The following is a 27,767-nucleotide window of genomic DNA, read 5'->3' on the forward strand; positions in this document are numbered from 1 at the left end:
ACATATCTGCAAGTGCAAAAACATGCCAGACAAACTGGAAGCCATTCCAGAAAGTCAGTCCCTGTACATCATATTTCTAACCCCACTTGGTAGCATTATGCATAGTGTCATTAAGACAGCAGGAATTCTGCTTTACTGCCTGCTATACTGAAGCAGTGCCAACAGCTGCCAACTTAAGTAAATCCTAGAGACACTTTCTCTAATGGAGGAAACAGCAGCAGAATTCCAGCCCCTCTGGGGGCTCATTGGAAGTGTGTCTGAGGCTGCCAAATCAGACTTGAAAAATCAATTGTAGAAGACCTTGGCTGGCACCTGTTGCCTCGCCTATTTGCTCTGACTGCCATTTGCTTTGATGGGACTTTGTATGCACCTGGCTGTTGTGGTGGGCATGTTTGCACAGACATTAGAGGAGATTCAGTTGGATTAAAAAATACCAGGTCCTATCTAAACTATTTCACTTATGGAGGAGAACCAGCTTAGATCTGGAATGGCTTAGTTGGGTCTACTGAATGTCTGCTCACATTTGGAGTACAGCCCCAGGGCTAGTAAAGCTCAGCTACTCTTCCCCACTCTTCCTACCTGCTTCCCAACTCTGACTAGGCTGTTTTCAGTTCCCCAGTCGCCCCACCCCTGGAACTACAACCCCACACAGACACATCAACACCCCTCCCCTCCCCACCGCAGGGTGTCTGTCCTTCCCTTTCCACTCCCTCCACCTGCTAGGCCCTCTATCCACCCCAAATTACCTACATGGAATTCCTGGCACTAGCCAAGGTGTGCGCTTGCTGCTCCTGATCTATCATGGCACAGCTAAATAGTAAGATACATGAGCATAAACCAGGTGCAAATGTCTGCACAAACCTGAAGGTGCAACCCACCCTGCCTTGCCTTCTGCCTGACTTCAGACTAACACAGTTAACTACCTCACTTTGCTAGACACAGAAGGAGGTTTGCCACACCTGCCAGGCTGAATTCTCCAGGCTTAGGCAGATGTACTTTGAACCATTCCATTTCCCATACCACATACACAAGTCAGAGGTCAGGTTTTTGTCAACCAGTCCTACTCTGGGTTAATTCCTTGACAAGGTACTGAACAAACACAAGTCCAACAACATTCAAGGCAAGCTGTGGTGTTCAGCTCCTCTAAAAACCTATTCTGCTGCCTTTGTGAATATTGGGGATTTGTAAACAGACCCCATGTGTATGTAAGCACATCCATGCAGGCATGTGCATGCATGTGTGCGTGTGCATGTCCCTGCTTAACATCTGCTTCATTCTCCTGGAGCACCTCTTCTTGAAAGTCGAGAAAGCACCTTGTCCCTTCCAAAGCAAATCATAACAACAGGAACTAAAGAAATCAAGCCCGAAAACTGGGGAACTTTACAACCTTCATTTAGGTAATCCAATTAAGAACATATGGATAGGGAGGAAAATTTGTTTAAAAAAAAAAAAAAATGCACTACTAACCCCAAAAGGGAAAGTAACTTTTGTAAAAGGTGGCATTTTTATACTCAACATCAAGATCAAGTGTGGACATGCTGGAGAACATGAGAGCCAAAAGTCTTACCACATCAGTACCAATGTGCCCTTTAATGTTTTCAATGTTTAGGACATGTGTGCCTGGATAGGAAGATAGGGTGTGAATTAACAGCATACCAACTACTCTTCACTGATTTCCATTATGGACAATTTGAAAGAGCATGGGTTCTATGCAGCTCAGCTCAATTAAAAACAAAGCAAAATTTATTTAATCCCACCCCCCAAACTCAAATAACAAAAAAAAACCCAAGTCCCTACTGTAAAAGTAGTGCTTGGAAATACATGTTGAGGTTAAGCAGAACCATAACAATTCTAGAGGATCTCTGGAGTTAGCTGCATTACATTGAGCTGAACTTAAAAGTATGCTCAAAGTGTTCATATACAAAGTTATTGCAGATTTGTACACAGTTTACTTGTGCATGAATAGACCGTGGCAAAGAAATCCTTAATCTGCTTCTTATGATCTCTCTCTACCTTAAGTAATGTTTTGTTTAAACACCACAAGGACCATGAGCACCCATCATATACGCTGAAGGATGAATATGTCTTTTTTAAGACATCAATTAGTGTGTTGGAAAAGAAAATGGATAAAGAGATAAGAAAAGTGGGAGAAGAATAGGAGGGCAGCAGATACAGGTTAAGCTTAGGCCCAAACTGATTACAGATTTCATAGACATTAGGGCTGGAAGGGACCTCAGAAGATCATCGAGTCCAGCCCCCTGCCCAAAGGGCAGGAAGTCAGCTGGGGTCATAGGATCCCAGCAAGATAAGCATCCAGTTTGCTCTTGAAGGAGTTCAATGTAGGCGCTTGAACCACCTCCGGTGGCAGGCTGTTCCAGACCTTGGGAGCTCGCACAGTAAAGAAATTCTTCCTTATGCCCAGCCTGAAAAGGTCTTGTAGTAGTTTATGACCATTCGACCTAGTCGTCATCCCTTCGGGCGCTCTGATGAACAAACGTTCCCCCCGATACTGATGGTCACACCGATAAACTTGCAGGTGGCCATCAGATCACCCCTGAGCCTGCGCTTTTCCAGGCTAAAGAGCCACAGGGCTCTCAGCCTGTCATCGTAGGGTCTGCTTCCCTGACATCTGATCATGTGTGTGGCTCTTCTCTGGACTCTCTCAAGCTTCTCCACATCCTTTTTGAATTGTGGAGTCCAAAACTGGACGCAGTACTCCAGCTGCGGCCTCACTAGGGCCGAGTACAAGGGGAGAATGACGTTCCGGGATTTGCTTGAGAAGCATCTATGGATGCAAGCCAGCGTTTTGGTCGCTTTACTAGCCGCAGCATCGCACTGCAGGCTCATGTTCATCTTGTGGTCAATGATGACCCCCAAGTCTCTTTCTTCCATAGTGCTAGCCAACATAGCACTGCCGAGCCTATAAGGATACTGTGGGTTTTTCTTCCCAAGGTGGAGAACCTTGCATTTATCGGCGTTGAACACCATCAGATTCTCGTCCGCCCACTTGCTGAGCCTGTCCAGGTCAGCCTGGATCACCCGCCTGTCTTCTGGTGCGGATGCTTTGCCCCAAAGTTTGGTGTCATCGGCGAACTTGGCCAGTCCGCTTCTGACTCCAGTGTCCACATCATTAATGAAGATGTTGAACAGTATGGGCCCAAGGACAGAGCCCTGGGGGATCCCACTGGTCACAGGACACCACGATGAGTGACTTCCATCAATTACTACCCTCTGGGTCTGACCCCGGAGCCAATTTTCAAGCCAGTGGATCATGGGGGACCCAAGGCAACAGTTGGCCAGTTTCTCCAAGAGGTGATCATGGAGAAACCAGATGGAAGGCTTTTTTGAAGTCAAGATATATGACATCAATCTCTTCTCCCTTGTCCAGGTGATAGGTCACCTGGTTGTAGAAGGAAATGAGATTGGTCAAGCAAGACCTACCCGCAACAAACCCGTGCTGGCTATCCCTTAAGATGTTGGCGTCGGCCAGTCCATTAAGGATGGCCTCTTTAATAAACTTTTCTTAGTTCTTCCCCGGGATCGAAGTCAGGCTGATGGGCCTATAGATAGCCGGATCCACTTTCCTCTCTTTCTTGAAGATAGGCACCACATTGGCCTTCTTCCAGTCTTCAGGCACTACACCAGAGTGCCAAGAGTTTTCAAAGATCTGTGCTAGAGGCTGGGCTATGATGCTCGCCAGCTCCCCGAGTACTCTGGGGTGAAGATTGTCAGGGCAGGCTAACTTGAAGGTATCCAGCTTCTCAAGATGTTCCTTCATGAAGTCAGCATTAATGGAGGGCAGGGAATCACCCTCACCCGGACTTCCCTGTCCCGTAGCGGGCATGGGCGTCCCATGAGACTGATGAAAGAACGACGCAAATTACCTATTTAATCGGTTGGCTTTTTCCTGGGCATCAGTTGTCCCATCTGGCTTATCAGGGGTCCAACGTTGCCCCTGCTTTTCCTCTGGCTCCCCACATATCTGAAAAAGGACTTTTTATTGTCCTTGATGCTCAAAGCTAGCTGGAGTTCAGTTGCAGCCTTGGCTTTCCTGGTCAGCTCCCTACAGGACCGGACCAGTGCAGAATAATCCTCCTTGGAGGTGACTCCCATCCTGCATCCTTTGTAGGCCTTTCTTTTTAGCCTCAGGAGGTCTGCTAGGTCCCTGGAGAGCCAGGGGGGGCTGCTGTGCCCTCTTGCTGCCTTTCCTCCGAGATGGAATAGACTTAGTTTGTGCATTGAGGATCGCTCCCTTGAGGAGCAACCACTCTTCTTGAACTCTCCTTTCCCCGTGGTCATGGTCCCTTAGGGCCTCACTGACAAGTCTCCTGAGCTTGTCAAAGTCGGCTTTCCTGAAGTCAAGGAATTTCGTGTTGCTGACTGTTTTGCCAGCTTTTTGGAGGATGGTGAAGGTGATCAGCTCGTGATCACCATCACCCAGCTTCCCATCAATCACTAGGTCGCCAACTAGGTCATCCCCAGTAGCCAGTACCAGGTCAAGCAGTGCTTTGCCTCTCTTTGGCCCATCCACTTCTTGAGTAAGGTAGAGGTCATCCACGCATGAGAGGAAGCTTTGTGACTGCTCAGATTTTGCTGAGCGATCCTCCCACGAGATGTCCGGGTAATTGAAGTCACCCATGACAACCGTGGTCCTGGAGCATGCAGCCTCAGCCAGTTCCCGGGCAAACTCCTGATCAAGCTCAGGACTTTGGGTGGGAGGTCTGTAGTAGACTCCCACCATTGTGTCCCCTGTGCCATGTTCCCCATGGATTTTAACTCAGAGGTTCTCCAGTCGTCCACCCTGGTCTCCAATATCGGCTTGCAGAAACGTGTAGCTTTCCTTAACATAGAGAGCTCCACCCCCACCCCTTTTATCTACACGATCCCTCCTGTACAGGGTATAGCCATCTATTCCCATGGTCCAGTCACGGGTGGAGTCCCACCAGGTCTCCGTTATCCCTATGAAATCATAATTGTTTGCATTGAGCAGGAGGATGAGCTCCTCCTGCTTATTTCCCAAGCTCCTGGATTTGTATACAGGCAGGCAAGTACCCCCTGATGGGCTCCTTCCTTGCCCACAGATTTTACCAGGGCTGGGGCAGGGGTGGGCTCCCTTAAGTGCCGTGATCCACTGGCTCCACAATGACTGCTCAGCGGGCCAGCAGTGGCGGTAGTCCCCCCATCCCCCAGCGGGCTTATTTTAAAGCCCGGTGGAACAGGTCAGCCAGTCTGGCTGAGAAGAGCCTCCTCCCTAGGGGAGAGAGGCTTAGACCATCTCTTCCCAGCAGCTCGCTGCCTCTCTCGCCAAAGAGCGGGCTGTGGTCATGGAAGTCACAGCCTTCCCCATGACACCAGCACTGCAGTCTTTTGTTGACCATGTAGATCCTCCTCTCCCTCCTCAGCCCATAGCCTGAGACTGGGAGGATCGACGAGAACACCACCTGTGCCCTCAGACCCTTTAGCCCTGTTACCCAAATCCCTGTAGTGCCTCATGACCCGGCTGGGAGCGCTCCGAGCCGTGTCATTGGTGCCCACATGAATACGGAGCGTGGGCTAGTGTTCTGTGGGTTTGAGGAGCTTTGGGATCCTCTCCGCAATGTCCCGGATGCAGGCCCCCAGGAAGCAGCAGACTTCCCGGGCTAAGGGTTTGGGGTGGCAGATTGCCCCCTCAGTCCCCCTCAAGAGGGAGTCTCCCACAACAAACATCTTACGTTTTGTCTTGGGGAGAGCAGGGGTGGGAGCTGCAGTTGGGCCCATGTTGCCTGTGGGAGCTGGCAGCTCAGCAGTCTCTGCTGGAGCAGTAAGAGGTGTGTACCTGTTGCTCATTTGTGGTGGGGCAGGGGTCTTGGTGTGGCGGGCCTTAGGGCCCTTGACCACCGTGGTCCATGCCCCTTGCTGGCCAGAGCAGGAGGTCCCGGAGTCCTCCTTTGGCCTGGAGGGAGACTGTGGTCTACCCTCCACCTCCCAGGGAAGAAGGGCCTGGCAGTAGGAGTCTATCTCCTTCTCACAGTCCCTGATGGCATGCAGTCTCTGGACTGTGTTCTGGAGCTCCTCCAGCTGGCGCACCAGAGACCCCAAAAGGGAGCAGACCCCACAAGGGGAGGTAACTATGCTCCCAGCCCTCAGAGCCTGAAAAAGGGACAGGCAGCGCCCGCAGCCGAGAGCCAGGGGCTCAGTCTGGGTGGCTGTCTCTGAGGTGCCAGAGAGGGGGGCCTGTGGAGCCCAAGGGGATCCTCGGGTTGCAGCACGTGCCCATTCGTGTCATGCCTCTGGGAGGCTGGCTACAGCTGGGACTGTCTACCCTGGGGGGTGCGCAGGCAGGGTCCTGGGCCCTCCCGTGCGCCTTCTCGTGTGAACTGCACTCTAACTCACGCACCAGCAGAGAAACACACCTATTTGCGCAGCCTGTTCATGCGGCTTCGATCGCATGGCTCCCTGGGGGGCTGGGTGAAGTAGGGGCCTGGGTGGGGCTTGACCCGGCCTGGCTCCACTCAGCTGCCTCTTCCTACTCATTAAGAGGTTAACCCCCTGTCTCCATGGGCCCCACTTACCTCCAGCTGTGCTGGGGGTCGGTGGGGGGCTCCACCGCTGCTGGAGGCTTTCTGAGAGGCTTAGGGGGAGCAGGGGCGCAACGGGCTTTCACCAGCACGTTTCTTACCGCTTCCGAGCCTAACTGGAGCTTTTTCCCTGTCGGCGGGCCCTTTTAAACTGTGCGTATGCGCAGTGGGCCTGCTATCGAGGAAGCTGCTCTTTGGGCAAAAAGGGGGCTCTGCCCGGGATTTGGAGGACCCTGCCCTACTTGAGGGGGACAGGTGAGTACCCCCCCACCTCTCTCTCTCCCTAGGGGGCTGGGCCAAGTAGGGGCCTGGGCAGGGCTTGACCCGGCCCAGCTCCACTCAGCCGCCTCCTCCCACTCACTAAGGGGTTAGCCCCGTCTCTCCAAGGGCCCTGCTTACCTCCAGCTGTGCTGGGGGTCGGTGGGGGGCTCCACGGCTGCTGGAGGGTTTCTGGGGGGCTTCAGGGGAGCAGGGGCGCAGCAGGGTTTCATCCGCATTTCTCTCACTGTTTTCTATTAGGTACATGCCAAGCTAGTCAAAGCTAACCAGGATCTCCAGTCCTAAGATTCAAAGGAAAATCACTGTGATTTATTTTCACAAAACAGAAAAAGGTCCTGCCCTTTAATGTCCAAACACAAATACAACCAAGCTTCCTTCAGTCTGAATCTCAACAGCGGTATTATAAATTGTGCCTCACCTTAGCAAAGTATTTGCAAAGCAGTCAACAGCAAACACTTGAGGACTTCTCTCCAGCAGACTGCTGCACTCAAGCTCCAGCTCCAAACACAGCAAACTACTTAATTAATTAAATTCCCCGCACCTGGTTCAAATCACCTCTCCAGCCCCCAGAGGGAACACCTGTGGCCATTATTATAACCCAAGGAAGAGGTTTAACTCCTTCCCTGCCAATTTCTGAGGATGGAGAATGGTTTCTTTATTACTCATTGGGATGAAGTCTAGGGAAGAAAAACATTAGTGGATTTCAAGGATTTAAAATAAACTACATGTTTCAATATAAGGCCCATCATGGATGCTGAAAATAAAAAAGGGAATCCCAGGTTAGGAGTGCTAATGGCATGGAAGTAGCTGTTGACAGCCATTTTTTTAGAAGACAAGATTACATCTCTTGAATAGATTGGGAATAATGGAACCATTACATTTCAATTTCCTTTTTCATAATCACAGCACCTGAGACTTGGTGAGAGTGAATCTCCTAAACACATTGTATAATACATAATTGCATTGCTTTACAGAGAGAATATTGGAATGGAAAAGGGGCTGGAGAAATAAATTGCAAATATCAAAGATGTTATTTAGTAAAGCAAGTGGTGGGTCACCTGTGTGGATTTTCAAGGTGATTTTTTTAATCCACACTGAATATAGCAACTATTTAATATGTCTTACTGTTGTGGAAATAAGTTTAACCAGGCCTCTTACTTGACTAAGAAGAGAGAGATAGAGAAAAGAAAAAGATGCTAATGCTATGTGTTTTAAAATGTTCTAAGATAAGGAAAAACCTTCATGCCTTGTTTTGTCTGTGTGCACATGTTAACCTCCTCCTTTCCACCGAACCAGAAGCTGATAACTGTTCCCAAAATGTAGTGTGTGTTTTTTTTGTTTTTTTTTTCTAAATAAGTAAACTGCTTACGTGTGACAAACAAATGATCAACATGTTTCTGTTTCTCTCAAGGTTGCTTTGTCTGAACCCTGCATTTTTTCCTCGCTGTTTAAATTATAAACATGCTTGTAAATTTATAGAGGTCAGAGTTCCTTTGAGAACTCTCCCTGAAATCACTTGTATAGCTTTAAAAAAACCTAGATGGCTCTGCCAATTCTAATACAACCACAACGTGAAGTTTGATTTCTTCCACACTGTGCATTACTTCCACTGGGTTATACTTTGAGAGATCAGAAAAAAAAAGCTTGTCTAACTACAAAGCAATTTGAAGAAAAAAAACAAACAACAGAACAGCTCAGACCCTCTTCATTGTGCAGAAATTTTTCCTTGCCTGGGAAGAGTATTCAGATCCTCTTTTTAATATTTTATACACCAAACAATGTTGCATTTTCTGATAGATTAGAGTGAAAAGTACTCTTTAATGGAAATGCAGTGTTCTCATAAAAATCCTGATAAACACAGTCATTTGCAAACTTCATGGGAATGCTCTCAATGGGCTATGATTCATTTGTTTCAAGAAATACATCACTCAAAACTAATACATTAATATCTATAGAATCCAAAATATGACGGAGTACTGGCATGGCAAAGACAAACAGAAAGAAGAATCTATCATGGCTTAAGTCAAAAGCATTGGTTTAATTAGAAACTTGCCTCCATGTAAGCATAATTGTTTGACCCTGGACTCCTTTATGCTACAAGAATAACGCTCATAAAGGAACAAATGTCAATATTCCAGGAACTTTGCTGCTAATATATATTATATATGCAATGCATGAGTTCATGAAACAATTTGGCTACAACAGAACAACTTATAGGCCCAATACTTCAGGAAGATACTAGGAATGATGTCTGTTCCCCAAAGTAGTCTATTTAATTACCTGATAGTAGTCATTAGGCTAGTGTCATCCAGCTGCGACCAACATGAGGCTCACAGTAGAAAGTTAGCAAGACTTGTTAGATCATCTGTTTCAGCCAAGGCAAGCTCAACATGCATTCCTCCAAAAATTGATACATCAGACATCAAACTAATTTTAGAGTATGTCTTAGCTAAGAAGCATCAAGGGATGCTAAAGGTTTTACAGACTTCAAATCACTTCACCAGCTAATTTGGGGGTGAAACATCTCATACCTATCAATTCCCTCCAACACAGAATGGTAACTCAGTGGTTTTATGCATCTCTGGAGGATGTACATTAGTGATGTTCAGTATTCAAAGGCTTGAAATGAAGATTCATGCCACCTTAGAGAAAAAAAATGCTTGGCTATAACTGGAATATGGCCAGAACATTGGCGCTAACACCACTATTACAACCTCTCACAAAAGAATGGTGCTCTTCAATATCCAGTAACATATTGTGTGAAAAGAAAACCCCTTAATTAAATAACACTATGCAACTCCAGGTCAGGCAGCTGGTGAAGTTCTGATTCTGAAAGAAAATAACTAAGTCAAGCTGTCCTTTACTAGTAAAACCCAGGGAGATGATTGTGGCAGCTGTTACCCATACAACTTCAACGCACAGTACATTAAATTTTTTGATAAACAATTTTATTTTGGCCTCACTTGTGCTAGGTTCTTCTTCTCCTCTCAAGACCCCAGAGACATGTACAATGAAAGCTCTAAAAAGCACCAGCCTTTAGGTAATTATCACAGGAAATATTTTTTGCAAAAACAGGTAATTTACCTTGCAGCTTCTGTGCCAGCTTCTTCTGAGCTTCACAGATCAAAAGAATGAGTTGACACAGATAACCTGGGCTAAATTAGAGGCTCCCCAATGCCCCCGCCCCCCTCTACTTACTGCCAGAAAACAAGGAAAAAAACCCCCTACATATAATGCAAACAAGAAAAAAAAATGCAACAGAAAGGGCTGTTTATGTTTTGATGGCTACAATATAATGCTGCAGGTGATAGGCAGGATCCTTCCTTTTTGAAGGACAGCTGAGAATTAACTGTCAGCACAGTAAAAGATAAAAATGATCTTTGAAGGATGAATGTGTGGAAAGTGCCTTTGAACTTTTCTTTTCTGACAGATGATTCTTGCCACTGGAGTGTCACAAAAGTAAAACATTTAAAAAGGAGTGGGGCCAGATCATCTGCTGGTGAAAGTCAACATGGATTCATGAACTTTGTAGGAGCTCTCCCACTTTACACCCACTAAGGATTTGCCTTATGCTGTGGGTGTTCAGTAGTAGTCTCAACCATTCTCTTCAACACCTTACATTATCATAATGCAGAGATCTAGCTTGCTTGCTTTCTTTAATACATCATTGCTTTCCAGGCCTGTGCCTGTGTAAGCTAAGCAACTAATTAGCAATGGAAGACATATTCAGAGCCTGTCTTATGTACCCTTTCTCTGGTTTGTTTGTTTCTTTCAAGAGTTTCACAATCCATGGGAAGCAAAATAAGCAGATGCTCAATTTTTCCTCTCTTTTTGTACTGGTGTAAATAAGGAACAACTTTTTCAACCAGAGAAGCAAGATTGAGGAACACAAAATGCATCATAAATGTATTTGGAACAAAGACACCTTAACCAAACACCCAAATACATTTTCTCTGCATGTTGGAAATGAATGGTCCACCAGCTGGGGAGTAGACAGGACATGGGCAGAGCCCTGACTTGACACAGACAGGTTTTTGGAAGTCAGTTCTTGGAAGGACATTGTGGTTGGACTTCCCTCTACTTCCCCAGAAGGGCATGGAAACAGGTATATCTTTGAGAACATATTCCTGAGAAACTTTTGTCTCAGCCTAGCACAGAGCATGGTTATGTATATCAGAACAATTTTAAGACATTTTTTTTTCAAATGTTAATTTTTCTGAAAATGGTAAGTCCACTGGCAATGAAACTGGAAGTCTTCCATTTACCATCCACTGGCTTCCAAATCTCCCTTTCTTGCCAGCAAGACGACTTGGAACTGATCTTCAGCAGCCTAACTGGGTGAGGTCCAGTTTTAGCTTCAGCATTTCCGTTTGCAACCAAAAGTGTTCACATCCGACCCTCTGAAGTCAAAAGAGTTATGTACCTGTTCGTCTGAACTAAGAACCTGACAGGTCATCTTTGACTCCTCCTGGAATGGTTAGGACATAGAGCAGCACGTAATGACTATAACAACAAGTTGGAAGGCATTTAAACATTATAGGTAAAGTCCTAGGCCGGTCAAGTCAGTAAGACTGAAATTTTACCCCATATGACAGCATCTGCAGAAACAAAAATGAACCCAGTGGAAGCATCTTTGGGATGTGCTTGTAAACCCTTCAGACCAGTTTTACTTCAGGTGACACCCGAGTCAACAGCTACAGATGAGTAACACCAGTAACAGCACCAGTAAATTGAACTGCCAGAAACCAACAACAAACTTCCATCTACTTCTACTTTCTGGACAACAACATTTTCCTCACATATTGCTCAGTTTTATTTTATGATCATTTGAGGTATGAATGTGTTTATCACAACAAGGTCCCCAAAATCCACAGCTGATAAATGCAACTGCTGTCTGTAATTCTCACTATATGAAAGCCTTCATCTGTCTGTCTGTCCATCTCTCTGTAATGCTTTATTCACACTCGGATTGGTTGTCTGAAACAACCAATCAGAGAGCTCCAAGAGTGTTCTGGCCAGGAGGTGGCAGTGGCAGAATGCTGCCATGATAGCGGTGACAGAGCAGACAGAGCTGGGGGTGAGGCCAGTGGTACTGGCCTTGTCCCTCCCCCCAGTCCTGCTCCTCGGAGATGGTGGGGTAATGAGGTGGTGGCAGTGCAGTGCTCCCCCGCTCTGGCCTTGCCGCCACCACCACCGAGCCCCGACAAAAGCTGGCAGACAAAGGGGGAGTTGGTGGGGAGGGTAGAAGGGAAGCAGGGGGCACAATGGCAGGGCCCCACTACCGGTCCCTGACAATAGTCAGGAGGAAGGAAGGGGAGCCGGGGGGAGGGGGTTGCACACGGTTGGATGTGCAGTGGCAGCAGCACAGGGTGATGGGTGTCAACTGCTGCCGCTTGCAAGCTTCAACCCCACTCCCACTCCTGAGAGGTGGTGGCACTACAGGGTGAGGCGAGGGAGGCTCATAGAGGCTGGGGGTGGGGCCCATGGGGCCAGACACAGACAGTAGCGGGGGGCACACAGGGACACGTGGGGATGGGAGGGAGCATGGGGAGTGGGGAGCACTGCAGGGTGCTGGGTGGCTGAGGTGGTTGCTGCATGGAAACTTCCTTCCCCGCCAGTTCCTGGAAGCCAATGGTGGTGTAGGGTGGAGTGGCAGGGGGTGGGGGTGGGGTGCACAGGGCCACACTGGGGACAGGGGGGGCCCTTGGGGCTGGACACGGGAGCTGGGGAGGGCTGGAGGCAGAGTGGCAGCAGTGCAGGGCACTGGATGGCAGTGCTCCATTCCCCCACCCCCCCAATCATCCGTGATGGGCCATTTGCTAATATTCAAAATAATCCTTATCCAGCTTGTTATTGAAGACTTGTCCTGGATGTCCACTTAGTGCAGGAGGACTGATTTTTCAGAGACCCCAGAACTCCTGATGGCAGAAAGCTTAGTTTAAAACTGTATCTTTGAATGAACACACAACAGTTAGGCAGGAAGAAATGCCCAATGGGGAAAATATAAGATTACATTAATGAAAGGTAAATTGGGGACAACTGTTAAAGCAGCTAGCTTGACACATCTTACTTAGAGGCAGACATCCAAACTTTTAGGCAGACTCAAAATTAGTAGCCTAAGCAAACTGGTGGCAGAAAAATAATGCTGGCTTAACTCACTGGCCAGTGACAGGAGTTACACATAAACCAGTTTAAGTGACCAGAAGTTGGTTTAAACCTGTAACAGAATAGGGCTAAGTACAAACAGGCAAAAAGCCTGAGACTGAATCGATGCAGTCTGTGGGTTACGCTAAACTATGCAGATTAAATTGAAACAGAAGTGAAAAGACATTTCCCCTTGATTCAGGAATTGCAGCCATGTGCCAGCAGTGGGTCAGGCCAGAAGCCAGGGACACTAGAGCACATCTCTCTGGCTGTGTGTTCACTCTTCTTGCTGCCCCCAAGGTCTCTGGGATTTGAACTCCAGAGTTGCACCAACAGAACTCTGCAGTGTTGCTTATTACTTCATCTTCCTACTTGCAGATGCCTCTGGGATTTGTAGTCCACAGTTGCAGCCAGCAGTAAGTTTGAGCAGGGGAAGGGGTGTTTAACTCCCCCTCCCTGGTCCCCAGGCAGGGTTTCCCTGGAGGGAGGAGGAGGAAGAAAGTCCCCTCACCCCCCGAGACTGGACTGTATCCTCAGCTCGGCTTGCCCCATCCACCCCCTTGTCAGTCAACCCCCACTGCTCCAGCTATGGAGCAGAGGGGCGGAGCCAGCCCTACTCTCTGGAGCAGACAGCACAGCCCAGCCAAGGGCTGGAAAGCATGCTGGGATGCTGGGGGACTGATTTGATTTGAACCAAGAAGGGGTCTGGGACAGAAGGTCCATAAACCAATTTGACCCAAATCAGTTAAGTCTGATACTAAATTCAACCAGCTTTAGTTTAAACTAGTTTCGACCATTTTGAAACTGGTTTATATACACGGAACATCTGTTCTGGTACAGGTTTAAACCAGATTCTGCTCACTTAAACTCATTTGTGTGCAATTTCTATCCCTAGCCTAGAAGTTCAGTGCACATAAACCAGTTTCAAAATGGCTGAAACTGGTTTATCATAGAATCACAGAAGTAGGGTTGGAAGGGGCCTTGTCAATCTTCAAGTCCCACTCCCTGCCTGGGCAGGAGGGAAACTGGGCTCAAGTGACCGCAGCCAGGTAGGCATCGAGCCACTTCTTAAAGACCCCCAGGGTAGGAGCAAGCACCACTTCCCTTGGAAGTCGGTTCCAGATCCTAGCTGCCCTAACTGTGAAGTAGTTCCTACAGATGTCTAATCTGAACCTACTCTCCAACAACTTGTGGCTGTTATTCCTTGTTATCCCGGGGGGTGCTAGGGGAAACAAGGTCTCCCCCAAACCCTTCTGTTCCCCCCTAGTGAGTTTACAGACAGTCACCAGGTCCCCCCTCAGCCTTCTCTTGTGAAGGCTGAACAGGTTCAGGTCCCATAGCCTCTCATTGTAGGTTCTGCCCTGCTAATCCCGGATCATGTGGGTGGCCCTCCTCTGGACCCTCTCAATGTTGTCCACATCCCTCTTGAAGTGGGGTGCCCAGAACTGGATACAGTACTCCAGCTGTGGCCTGACCAGTGTCACATAGAGGGGGAGGATCACCTCCTTGGCCCTACTTGAGATGCACCTGTGGATGCACGATAGGGTCTGATTAGCCCTGCTGACGATTACCTTGCATTGTCGGCCCATGTTCATCTTGGAGTCAATGACTCCAAGATCCCTTTCTGCCTCCGTGCTCTCAAGAAGGGAGTGTCCCATCTTATGAGTGTGTTGTCGGTTACTACTGCTCAAGTACAGTACCCTGCACTTGTCCGTATTGAAACGCATCCTGTTTTTGTTAGCCCACCCTTGCAACCTATCAAGGTCTTTCTGCAGTCTTTCCCTCCCTACTAGCGTGCCCACCTCACCCCAAATTTTGGTATCATCAGCAAATTTGAACAGGTTGCTTTTCACCCCATTGTCCAAATCGCTGATTAAGAAATTGAACAGTGGGGGCCCAAGGACCGAGCCCTGGGGGGCTCCACTGCTCACTTCCCCCCAGGTCGAATATGACCCATCCACCGCCGCCCTCTGAGTACGACCCTTCAGCCAGATCTCAATCCATCTGACGGTGTAGGCATTGATGCCACAGTCACCTAGTTTTTTTAATGAGGATGAGGTGGGAAACAGTGTGAGAGCAAGTGAGAGCAGTAGACACAGCTCTGCAGACATGGTGCAGACATGGAGCGCCACTGCCAGGGGCCTCACCCTGGCGCTGCTGCCTGCCATGGGGTCTTCTGAGGCCTCCACCCAGATGGAGCTCTTTAAAGATAAACCTGGCTGAATATAGTATCAGACTTAACTAATTTAGGTCAAACCAGCTTATGAAAGTTCTGTCTTAGACCCCTTCCTAGTTCAACTTAACTCAGAGTCCCCCAGCACCCCTTGGCTGGGCTGTGCTGTGTACTCCAGAGAGCAGGGCTGGCCCCGCACCCCCAACCCCTAACTGGAGCAGTAAGGACTGGCTCAACTGCCCTCCTCCCACTAGGCAAATCTGTTTTGGGGTCTGCAGCTAGAGAAAGGGTTAAACTTTCCTTTCCCTGAGTACAGAGCTGGCCCACCCTGCCCTGCCCTGCTTACTTTGTGCTGGCTGTGACTGTAGACTACAAATCCCAGAGGCACCTGAAAGCAGGAAGAGGAAGTGATGAGCAACCCTGCAGAGTCCTGCTTCTGTAAGTCTGGACTGCAAAACCCAGAGACGTCAGTGGCAGCAGGAAGAGGAAGCAAACACCCACCCCATGCTGGCTATGTGCCAGAGAGCTCTGCTCTAACATGCCCTGGCCTCTGGCTTGAGCCAGTGCAGGCATGTGGCTATATTTCCTGAATCAAACATGAATATCTGTTCATTTGCTTATTGGTTCAATCATTGCAGTTTAAACTAACCTGCAAAGACTGAATCAATTCAGCCTCTGGCTTTTTGACTGTCTGTACTTAGCCACTAAGATCAGCTCAATGTAAAGGGAACTTCCAGTGGCACAAAGAAGTCATAATATTTCTTATATTGCTTTACCTTCTTCCAGAGGCAAGGATTTCTTAGGGTGATACCTTTTATTGGACCAACTATGTATTAGGGATAAAGTTAGGCAAGATTTTGAACACAAGACATTCTGTAAGAGAAGGGTAGGATTTCACAGCTGTAAATTATCCTTTAATAAAATCCTATTATATACTCTGCTGGCACCACTGACCTTCCCTCAACTGAGGGAGCACAGGGCTCCATTTATGGACGTAATTGTCAGGTCTTATGGTCAGAGCCCAGTGAGGGATGTAAAAAAACCCTAACTCTTACTCCTTTTGTTAAGCCATTGTATGGCTGCACAGTCTACAAGAGTGGTTCTCAACCTTTTTTGTACCAGCATCCATTTGTAAAAAATCAGTGGCCAGTCCCAACCCACTGCTCCTCTTCCCCAGGCCTCCAGCCCCTCATGTGTGAGGCAGAGGGATGCAGGGAAGGGGGCCCCAGCAGCCCCGGACAGGCTGGAACTCTGCCAGCCTACAAGGGAAAGGCCATGGTTTTTCATTTTTCAAGTTTGTTCACAACCCTTTCACATATTGTTGCGACCCACTTTTGGGTTGCAACAATATATGACACTACAATATGTTCTAAATCATAGTACGGACTTATGATCTTAAATTGTCCTTTGCTCTATTTTATCCCACAATCTCTCTGGAGCACCCAAACAAATTGTTTTTCCTTCTTGGTGCTTATACCTTCCCAGTCCAAGTGGATGGTATTACACTTCCCATTTCAGTCATCCTTTAACTGGGTTATACATACTTAGTTCCTCTAATCTCTCCTTGTAAAACAGTCTCTCTGTGTCCTTACTCATTGTTGTTGCCTTTCTCTATATTTCCTCCAGCACTACTCTCCTGCCAGCTTTGCAGTCTATTCCCTTTTAGTTTCAAGTCTCATTGCCAAATTGGTAACAGATGGGAGTGTAGCAGAAAGCCCCTTTTTCTCTTGCCTACAGTTGCTCTCCCCTCCTTGGATATGTTTTTCCTCTTCTACCTTTTCTTCCTTCCTCTTTCTTTCACTTTAAGATAAGGAATTGTGTTTTGAAATTTGTATGTGTGCATTTTGTATCTCCCCTTGTATTTTGGTATTTTTATCTATTTGTGTGCCATGACATTACTTTTGTAGCTGATATTTTATTCTCCTCACCTTTCAACTTTCAACTAAATGTGTTTAGTTTCATAAGTAAGTTATACATTGTAACAATGTTAACAAGGGCAGGAATCAAACTGCCCTTCCTTGTATCAGGCTAGCCCCTGAAAGAGCGAGTGAATCAGTGATTGAATGCGTAACATGGTAGCAGACAGCTATTAACACCTGGGAGACTGCAGATCAACCAACGGAAGAACTCAATAGAAGACAATGTAACAACCGGGAAATCTCTAAATGTCACTGATCAAGGGCTAGAAGCCCTGGCTTGGGTTAATCAACACAACGGACCAACTTTTGGGCTGAATATCTCCAGATCAACTGCTCCCAGAGCCTTATTCAAAATTAATCAACAGACTCCCAAACCTGCACGTTCACGCAGACGACCCCTGGGGCTGACAGATGCCATCCAGTAGCCACCAAGGGGGTGGGGGCATGGGGGAAGTCCCACAAGGGTCAATGACCCCTGGATTGTGCAAACCTGAAACCTGGGAAGTTACCAAAGTCTGCCAAGGACAGATAAAAAGCAGTGAAAAGTGCCCCTCAGTGGCACCATCTTGATTTCCAAATTGACCAGTACCTGACCTGTCCAGCCAGAAGGACCAGCCGGCGACCCCCTTCTGGAAGATAACACCACACTGAAAGAAGCCTGGACGATGCAGGGGAGCCCTCTCCTGAAGACCCTAAGTCAGATCAGGAGAGGACCCTGGTCCCTGAGGTGAGCGCAATCATGTGGACCTCAGTCACTCGGGATGCTCAGGGAAAACCAACAGAAACCACACAGGAAATGGTCCCCCCCCAGTGGAGCTGATCTAGCAGCCCTGGGCAAGACCCTGGGATCTGCTAACATTAGGAATTTGGGACAGTGGTTGCAGAAATCCCTCAACATAGTGGAGTGTGAAACCCTGAGTGTCCGGGAATGGCACTGCCTACTAAGGGCTTGCACCACCCCAGAGATTCAGGCAGCTATGGATCAGGAGGACAGCTGGGGGGGGGGGGCAATATCCTCTGGAGCATAGTGGGTTTGGGGATCAGTTTGGGGAGAAAGACATTTAAGGGACAGTTTGGGGCTAGCCACCAGACACCTGGGGAACCTGTTAGGGACTATGTGATCCGGTGTGTTACGTTGGGATTGCTGTCAGGGACAGTTCTGCCCCTAGACAAGGAGAACAAACAGACATCGGACATAAGAAGTATAGAGTACCCTCCTGGGTTTTGGAAGGAGGTACAGGAAGGCATGCATCAGCTGATAATTGGACTGATGGGGCCGCTCCGAGAGACCGGGAGATATGTGCTGGGAGAAGTCCTAGCCAGGGCTCAGGATGCAGAGAGGTTAATTGGATGTCAAGGGGGGGGGGGCGATTGGAGCCACCCAGTTCAAAGAAAAGCTTAATGGCACACTGAATTATATGGGTACCTATTCTAATGAAAGTGCATACCCCAAAATTGATAGGGGGGTTGGGGGTCCAAATTATTGCCCCAGCCCACACTGGGTTAACCCGAGGGTATCAAAGGAAAGAGAGGGGGAAAACGGGATTCGGTCAGCAGTGTGGAAGTTTTTAATGCAGCATGGGGAACCAAAAGGGAAATGGCATGGAAAACATCTATGAATCTATGAATCTATGAAACCTCTAGCCGAGCTGCTTATCAGAATGGCAGAGCTGACTAGGGAGGGAGTAGCACCTCCCCTTTCTAATAGGGTAGCAGCCTCAGCCCCGGTCTCCGAAGAGCACTGATGGAGCCCCTGTAATGGGACCCCTGAGGAAAGCCCTGGCTCATAGGAGAAATTGGGGACCCTCAATTGGGATCCAGGAGGGAGATAGTTGTATATAGGCTCTCTGCCCTTCAATGCAAATGTGACAGGTGGGTGGGACCAGAAGTCCCACCCCCTTCGCTCCGCCCCCTTTCTCCTTCTGTGGTGTGTGATGTCACCAACCACACCTCCTGACCCCGGTCACGTGGTACATGACATCAGCAACTCTGCCCCTGACCCCAGTCATGTGGCGTGTGACACCAACACCACATGGTTCATGACATCAGAAGGACAACCCAGGCAGACCCTCAAAGCCCAACCCCTCATGCTGCAAGATCCGCTCTAGATCACATGGTGCTGTTATGGCCTATCAGGTTCCTGACCACTCTAACCCCCCTACGCTGGAGCACAGGCGTGGCCTATGGGGTGGTAGGGTGATGAAGTGACCCCTCTAACAACCCGCCCCAACACCCCCAACCAATTGGCAGGGGTTTCAGAGGCCTCAGACCTCCCAAGAACAATGCTGAACCAATTGGAATGAGTACAGTGGGGGGGTGGGGTTTAGGCGGCAAACCCACTAGGTCTATCTGCTTTCCCAAACGACCCCTCTGTTTATCTGAGACTGTGCTAAGGCAAGCAAGGGCAGATATGGATTCTTTCACAACGCCTGTAGGCCCACTCACTACACCACCAAGACGACCTTATAAAAAGCGTTACCGTAGAAATAGTTTTGAGGAGGAGACCCGACTCCTTGCCCAAAGACTCTTTGAGATGCCTGACCCTGTTGGGGAAGAGCCTGTGAGCAGGCAATTGGAGGAGACCCAGGACCTCGAAGCAGATATTGAGACTTTGGAAGATGGTATCTTTGTGCCTGAGCCTGTGTGAGAAGTAGAGGTCACTGCAGAGGAGAGACCGGTAAGAGACTTGGAGCATGAATGTGGGGGCCTTTGGGTTGTAACGGTAGTGGTGGGGTTCACTTCATGGCACATGTGTGTTTGGAAGTAGCTAAGGACTGATTGAACAGCAGCTAACTAACTTAGTCCTTTATTTGAATTCCTTTGCAGCTAGATGAAGCCTTTTTAATGACACCAGAAAACCTCCTCACCAGTACACCAGAAGGAAGTGTATGCTTCTGCAGAGAACAAAGACCTGATGAGGCTGAAGAGTTAAGAAGTCAGCTCGGCATCGAATCTACACAAGCTCTTACATCACGTGAACGTAAAGTTTTCATGAAGTCTCTTGTTCGCGTTTCCTTTTATGGCATAATGAAATGCTGCTTGAGGCAGAGACTTTTTGACTTATGCTGGGGGTGCACATTTGACTTAGGGGGTCAAAAAGCCCACGAATGTATTACTTGGTTAGATGAAGACATAAATAAAATAATTCAGGATCTTTGCCAGGAAATATGTCTTGATAGCATTTTCAATGCTGTTATAATCATAGGGTTTGCCAGGAACAGTCTCAGAATTACTGAGAAACACTTAATTCAGGTTAGACAGCTTCTAAACACAGTGTATTCTGCAGAAGATCCTAAGGCTGCCCTTCATGATTTGATCACTGAGGAAGATGAAACACTCATACCCCATATTGAATGCTTAATTGGTGCTAGAGATTATAAAACCCTGCTTAAGAGAAGGGATTAGCAAAACGAGTTTGGGGGCGTACCCCTGTTGCTGTTCTGGGTGGGAGACTGGGGAATGTGAGGCTGTAAAACACAAAAACAGTTTTCTACATCTAATGTATTTTAGCACTTGCTTTAGTGTCTTGGATATCTAATCACATACATATAGGGTTTTTTTGTAAAGATAAAACAATGAGACTTAATGGTCATTAGAAATGATAAAAATCCTTCTTAGGAGAAGGGGTAACAAAATAAACAAGTAAAATATTGTAAAAGTGGTAATGAAAATAAAGATTGAATTTAAAAACATATATTCTCACAGCTTTTGTATGGTATGGGTGGGGTGGGGTGGGGTGGGGGTCTTGTTATAAAGATAAAATAGACCTCAAAAAAATAAAAAAAGATGACCATAATTTATCTCTTACCAAAAGGCCTGCTGTAAAGATAAGGCCGACAAGGCATAATGATCACTGGATACAATAAGAAACACTTCTTAGAAGAAAGTTTAACAAAATAAACTAATAAAATATTATAAAAGTTTTTAAGGGAAATAAAGACTGAATTTAAAAATATATATTCTCACAGATTGTGCATGGTATAGGGGTGATGGGGGTGTGTATCATAAAGATAAAAAAACAAGTGGCCTGGTGTGTCCAGATCGCCACATGATTTAAGACTAAAAGGGGGTGGAGGTGTCTTTTAGTGCTGACTATTTTAATACAGTTATATTTTACTTTATACATGCACTATTTTCCTTAATGTATTATTTAATTTTTTACAGAGGACTTACTTATTGTATCATTTCATTTATATTACAGAGAGCTTATCAGGTGGGGAAGCCCCAGGCCATTTTACCACAATAAGATAAACATTATTTTAAAAGGATTGGGTTATTTGTGGCAGTGTTGCTATAATCACAGTAAGTTATAACAACTGTTTGTTTTCAACCAGAACCTCTTCTTCTAAAATAGAAAAGCAGAACAAGCACGTACAGTCATGTTTTTACCCAGTAGTAAAAGGTAATTTTTTCTGAAATCAGCTTCTGAAACTTTGTGTTTCCTGTGGGAGGAGAATCTGTGTGTAGGGGTTAAGCAAATTTTAAATTTACAGTGTGTGAGGAAAGTGAATTCTCAATGCTGAGATATAAATTTTATATTTCCTAAGTGATCACACGCACCACTCCCAAAGAAGAGCAGGGACCTGGGCAGAGACCTCTAAAAGCACAGCCTGCAGATCATAACACCCAAGGATCAGAATACGGACGGGACAGAACAGAAGGGTCTGATTCCTCAGAGGAAAACAAGCCACATACCTCTGAGAAACTCACATGCAAAAAGACTAGGATTCACACCCCCAAAACAGGTGATCTGAACCCTGTGAATAAGAAACCCAGGACTGATTGCTCACACAATTTACAAAAAGAGGTGAGTCTTTCTCCTTTTTTGAAAGATCATAATTATTGTGGGGAAAAAAAAAAAAAAAAAGAGGGTGGGTTTTCGGGGTAGGAATAAACACCCTGTCTTGAAAGATCATGATTATTGTGAAAAAAAGAAGGGGGTTTGGAGTGGTACACACTGGTGTATACGTCTCAGAAAGAGTGTGCAGAGCCCTTTGAAAAATCATGATTATTGTGAAAAAAAGAAGGGGGTTTGGAGTGGTACACACAGGCGTATACATCTCAGAAAGGGTGTGCAGAGTGCTTTGAAAGATCATGATTACTACCAGCGCAAAAGGGTAAATTTTACTCAGAGAGGAGGTAGTCTGTGTAATTCAGACAGCAGGCGTAGTCTGTATCATAAGAGGGGGAGTCATGGTAAACGTGGGAGTAAAAATGGTTGGCCAACCAGCAAGTGGCTTGCGGGGCAAAAAGTAAGGGCCTGGTTAAAGAAGAGCGTGGGGAAGGGAAAAAAAAAAAAAAAAAGAGATCCCCTAGGGATCCCTCAAACACTTCTCCTCCTTCCAGTTCTGACAGGACAGTGTTTAGAATGGTATCAGAATAACCGCGATAAGACCTTTGACATGCAGAAGGAGCTGGCCTATTATTGCCAGCAGGATGTAAAACTTTTGAAAGAGGCCTATTGTCTCTACAAGGATGAGATTATGAAAATGACACGGCGGGTAGACCGAGTGAAAGTAGATGGTGAACTCCAAAATGTAGTACACTGCATAGATCCTTTTCAGTACATCATGCTGGCCTCTCTGCATGGCCATGTACAGGTTTATGTTTTTGGAACCACAGACTGTAGCGCTTCAGCCCCCGGACAACTATCACAGGCAGAAAAAGAGGTTTTCAACCCCATGTATTCAGTGGCTAATGTACATATCGGAGAAAGAAAATATTCAAATTCAACATGCCTTACAGGGTGGGGAATTTCATGTAGGTTCCTATTTTTTAGACGGCTATGCCAACATTGGTGGGGAACCTACGGCATTTGAATTTAACGGATGCTTTTTCCACGGCTGTGTCACTTGCTACAATGAGAAAGACCAGAACCCTTTGACAGGGACGACCTTCGGGTTTCTGAATTATCAGGCTTTGCACAAGACCGATTATCTCAAGAGAGAAGGATTTACCGTTAGGACCATTTGGGAGCACGAGTGGAGGACTCTGTTAGAAACGGATGGGGAGCTGGCAGATTTTTTAAGCAGAACCCCGCTGCCTTCTCCACTGGTGCCTAGGGATGCTCTTTTTGGGGGCAGAGCTAATGCCATCTGTCTATATTACCAAACTAAACCTGGCGAACAAATACACTATTACGATTTTACCAGTCTTTACCCCTTTGTAAACAAAACAAAGGAATACCCAATTGGACACCCTGAAATCATTCATGACAATTTCCAACCCCTGTCGAGCTATTTTGAAATAGCCAGGGTGAGACTGTACCCACCGCAAAGTCTTTTTTTTTCCCCGTGCTACCCACTAGGATGAACAGGAAACTTATGTTCACGCTGTGCCGCCTCTACGTGGAAACAAGACAGCAAAAGTGCGACCACACAGATGAAGAGAGGGCCCTCCTGGGCACGTGGTGCACACTAGAATTGAATAAAGCTATCGCCAAAGGGTACAGAGTAGCTCAAATCTATGAAGTTTGGCATTTTGCTGAGAAGTCTAGCACCCTTTTTTCAGAGTACATAAAAATGCACCTCCGGCAGAAGCAGGAAGCCTCGGGCTACCCCGCCTGGTGTACCGACCTAGAAAAACAAGAGAGATACATGGCCAATTTCTTGCAAAAAGAAGGCATGACCTTACGCCCTGAGCACATCAAACCCAATCCTGCCAAGCGCCAAATAGCAAAATTGTTTCTAAATTCTTTGTGAGGTAAATTCGGTCAGAGAACCAACTTGCCCAACACCAGTATCATTAGAGACCCCGAAGAACTCTTTGGATACCTCTTCTCTCCCGCCTATGAAATTTCATCTTGCGACTTTATTGATGATGAGGCAGCCTGCGTGTCTTGAAAACACGCCAAAGAGCGTTACACGGTCTCTGGTAACACAAACATCTTTATACCCTGCTTCACCACCGCTTATGCACGCTTAGAGTTGTACTCGCTGTTAGACAGCTTGCAAGACTGGTGTCTGTACCACAACAGATTCTGTGATATTTGTGAGCCGCGAGGGAGATTGGAATCCCCCGCTACGTGATTATTTAGGCGAGCTCACCAGCGAAATCCCGCCAGATGAACACATCACAGAGTTTGTGTTGGCCAGTCCAAAAACCTACGGGTACAAGTTGTCTGGGGGAAAGGTTTGCTTGAAGGTGAAAGGGATTACCCTGAATGTGGCCAACAGTGAAAAAGTCAACTTTGAAACCTTGAGAGATCTTGTTCTAGATTATGGGGCAAACCCCACTGGGGACACCCCTAAAACAATTGTGATACAACAGCACTCTATTGTCAGGAACAAAAGCAAGTGGACGATAGAAACCAAAACTTTGAGAAAAACTCAGAAAGTCGTTTATGACAAAAGGGTCCTCACAGAAAACTTTAACAGCCTCCCCTATGGTTTTTAAAGATGGATATGTGTTGGAAGCACCCCTTTTCTGTGATTTTGGCAGGCCCTAGCAACTGTGGTAAAAGTTACTTTATAAAAAACCTTTTGGATCACGCTGATAAAATGGTGTCTGTTATGCCTGAGAATATCGTGTGGTGCTATAGCTGTTGGCAGCCTTTGTATGAAGAACTGCTTTGTAAATATCCTTTTATCAAGTTTGTGGAGGGTCTACTGGACAGTCTTAATGACAACTGTTTGTTTCCCCTAATAAAATAAATATGGTTGTGGTGGATGATTTGATGGACTCTGCCTGTGACAGCGGCGAAATCGAGAAAGCCTTTACCAAGTACGTGCATCATCGGAATCTGAGCATTATGTATATAGTTCAAAATGTTTTCTGTCAAGGGAAAAGGAGCCGCACCATTGCTCTTAACACAAAATACATGGTTTTGTTTAAAGCCCCAGGGATAAGCTGCAGATAGTGTCCCTGGCGCGGCAGATGTACCCGTGTAAGACCCAGTTCTTTCTAGAAGCTTTTGAGGATGCCACTAAAACACCTTACGGGTATCTGGTGGTTGATCTAAATGCTTCTACCCCGGATGCTTTTAGATTAAAAACCGGGCTTTTTCCTCCTGACCAACCGGCTGCTTACACTTTTAAAAAATCAGCAGGTGGGAATAAAAAGAGATGATGTAGTGGCAGCCTCTTCTTAGCTCTTGGGACGGTGGAAGGGAAACATGTCTAACCGCGTAAAAAGAAATCTGGCTCTTTTAAAACTACTTCTTCAATCCTCCCCACAGCAGAGAAAAGCTATACTTTTCTCCACCTCTGATGATTTAATAGCAGCCATTTCAGAAATTGCTCTGAACACCTTAAAAGGAAACATCCCTTTGACACCGCATCAAATTCGCGTGCTAAAAAAGAGACGCGGGATCATAAAAAACCTAAGTAACAAAAGACTACCTCTTAAAAAAAAAAAGAAACAGCTGGTGAAACAGTCTGGGGGATTTATCGGACCTCTGTTAAGTTTTGCTTTTCCTTTGGTTACGGGGCTTTTGGCTAGCCGGTGATGGAGCATGCAGAAAAAATGTACCTGGTGCCCAAACACAAACTGGAACAATTAAGGGCTACCCAACCGCCTCAGGAAAATATCAGAACTGAGGCAACCCGCTTATTGGATGCTGAAATGAGCAATATTCTCCAAAGACTGGGATTAGAAGAATATGATAAGGCTAAACTGTATGCCACCGTGCTTCAGAAATACCTGACCTATGTAAAGCAGGGTGATCTGGACAGAGGGAAATTAACCCTGTTTCTGCCGGAACAGACACCCCTAGAAGCCGGATACCCCCTAGAAACCCCCACGAACCCTGATACAATCGTTCAGGAAGTACTGGATAATGTGCATACCCGATACAGGAAAAATGCTAAAGTACTGCTCACTAAGCTGAGCCAGCACAAGGATATTTCTTCTTGGGATGATCAAGGGGGTTTCGTCTACAAAGGGATGCTCGTCAAGGGTTCTAACATGCTCAACTTGGTCCAGAGAACCCTTCAGACTCACGCCGGGGCTACTAAACATCCACCTAAAGGCTGGGACATCTTTATGCAAGCCATGGCTGAGCTGAACGTACCATCTTCTGTTATGGGCAACGCTGTGAATCGTGATCATCTGGAACGTCTGAAAGCATCTGCCTCAGACCAAGAAACACCAACAACGCCACCTATGAAGCGAAAAATGGTCTCTAAAACCCACTGGCTCTCCCTGTAAAGTTTTACACTTTGAAATAAACTATTCTCTACTGCTATAAATTTTTGTCTATAGAGGATTTTTTTTGAATGAAAGCACACACACACACACACACACACACACACACACTCATTTAAACAACAACAGCTTTATTTACACAGCATCAGCTGAGTGTCTTATTTAGACAAAGCATTCGTGAAAGTCATTGCAAGAAATACATGTCTGGGCACGTTGAAACATGTTTTGAGCAGGCCCAGCCACACAACAATTTTCATATTTACTTTTTACAAAATGCATCACCACCCTATCATTTTGTGCTAAATCGTCAGAATAATACAATTTTAAAATCTGTTCAAACGACAGTCCCTTGCTATGGTGGTGTAGGAAAAACACACAATGGTATCCGCAGGTGACAGACTGGGGGTCTTGTAACTGTTTTGTTTGAAAAACAGTGCCGGTGACGTTCTTGTTTAAAAACAACATAATGCTTTGAGGAAAAAGAGCGCTGTTTGGGGGGGGACCGTACGAGTCGAAAAATTCTCTGCTGTTCCGATCCTCCAAATAAAGAGCCAACCAGTGTTCTCCGGGTTGATTATGTGGGTGCATGTTGACTACTAAGCTCAGGGGCCTTTTAGACTGCTGAGTCTTAGGAAGCCAGTTGCTGGAGAAAACATCTAAGAAAGTGTCTTTGTCATAAGGGTCTGAGGATAAAACCCTGATGATTTGTTCAGTGTCCATCTTCACATATAGTCAAACAGGACGTTTTTTCTCTGATTTATTTCTATGACGTTGTCAAAGACCCCATACACGATCATGTTAACCGTGGTGGGCAAAGCCGCAGCAAAGCGTATTTCTGCTCTCAGATTCCCGGTTTTAATCAGGAATAATGAATCCGCACACTCCTGGTCAGGAGACAGGTCAAAGGCAAATAAGGTGTACCCCAGAGCAAACTGCTCACGGTTGATGATCAGGGCCCGGTCTTTCGTATGTTTACCGGCTGTCTGTACCAGCTGCATGTATTCTCTCACGAAGGTACCGTTTTCAAAATCTGGTTGTAGGGGTTTTGTTGGGGTTTGTTCTCCATCAACGTAGAGGGCCACAAAATTAATATCGTAATGTTTAAAATTAAAGGGGTTCTTAGCATAATTCCCACTAAAGGCATCGTTATCCACGAACCCGATGATGATGAGTTTGGGTAACTGTCCCAGAAACAGATTCTCCTGGTTGCTGACTCAGCTGCCGGCAGGAATGCTAAACACTTTCATACCCACGCGGTCTACGGGGTATTTAGCGTTGGCCGTAAGCAAGGCCTCCGCGTGGCCCAATCAGACACCCGGAGCTACCTTCACTTTTTTTCCCAAAAAGTGAGGCAGATGTTATTTTTAGTTTACATTGGCCAGCTGCTGCATTGCCCATCAAGCAGAAGGCATCTTTGCTACGTGTCAGCTTAATTTTCACATCCACACCATTCAGCAACAGTTTTTCTTGAAAAAACAAATCGCTATGGAGATGACCAAGCAGCTCTATCTTTTTGCTCCAGTCTGTCAGATTTGCCCGTCTTCGAAACCC

At 46.5% G+C, this 27,767-nt stretch overlaps 1 long non-coding RNA gene across 4 annotated transcripts in view; it reads right to left on the reverse strand.

Moving 5' to 3' along the window:
• LOC132244232 (uncharacterized) overlaps positions 1 to 7,416 on the reverse strand; it is a 60,052-nt gene extending 52,636 nt beyond the window's left edge. For 3 of the 4 annotated variants that reach the window (XR_009455817.1, XR_009455815.1, XR_009455818.1), the window contains exon 1: positions 6,552 to 6,632. This is a non-coding gene — a long non-coding RNA (uncharacterized LOC132244232). Of the gene's footprint in view, positions 1 to 6,551; positions 6,633 to 6,956; positions 7,118 to 7,254 lie in introns of those variants that run through there. The other variant, XR_009455816.1, reaches the window with a different exon arrangement.
• Between the last annotated feature and the right edge of the window lie 20,351 nt (positions 7,417 to 27,767).

This window comes from Alligator mississippiensis, chromosome 11 (assembly GCF_030867095.1).
Source record: "Alligator mississippiensis isolate rAllMis1 chromosome 11, rAllMis1, whole genome shotgun sequence".
Lineage (NCBI taxonomy): Eukaryota > Metazoa > Chordata > Crocodylia > Alligatoridae > Alligator > Alligator mississippiensis.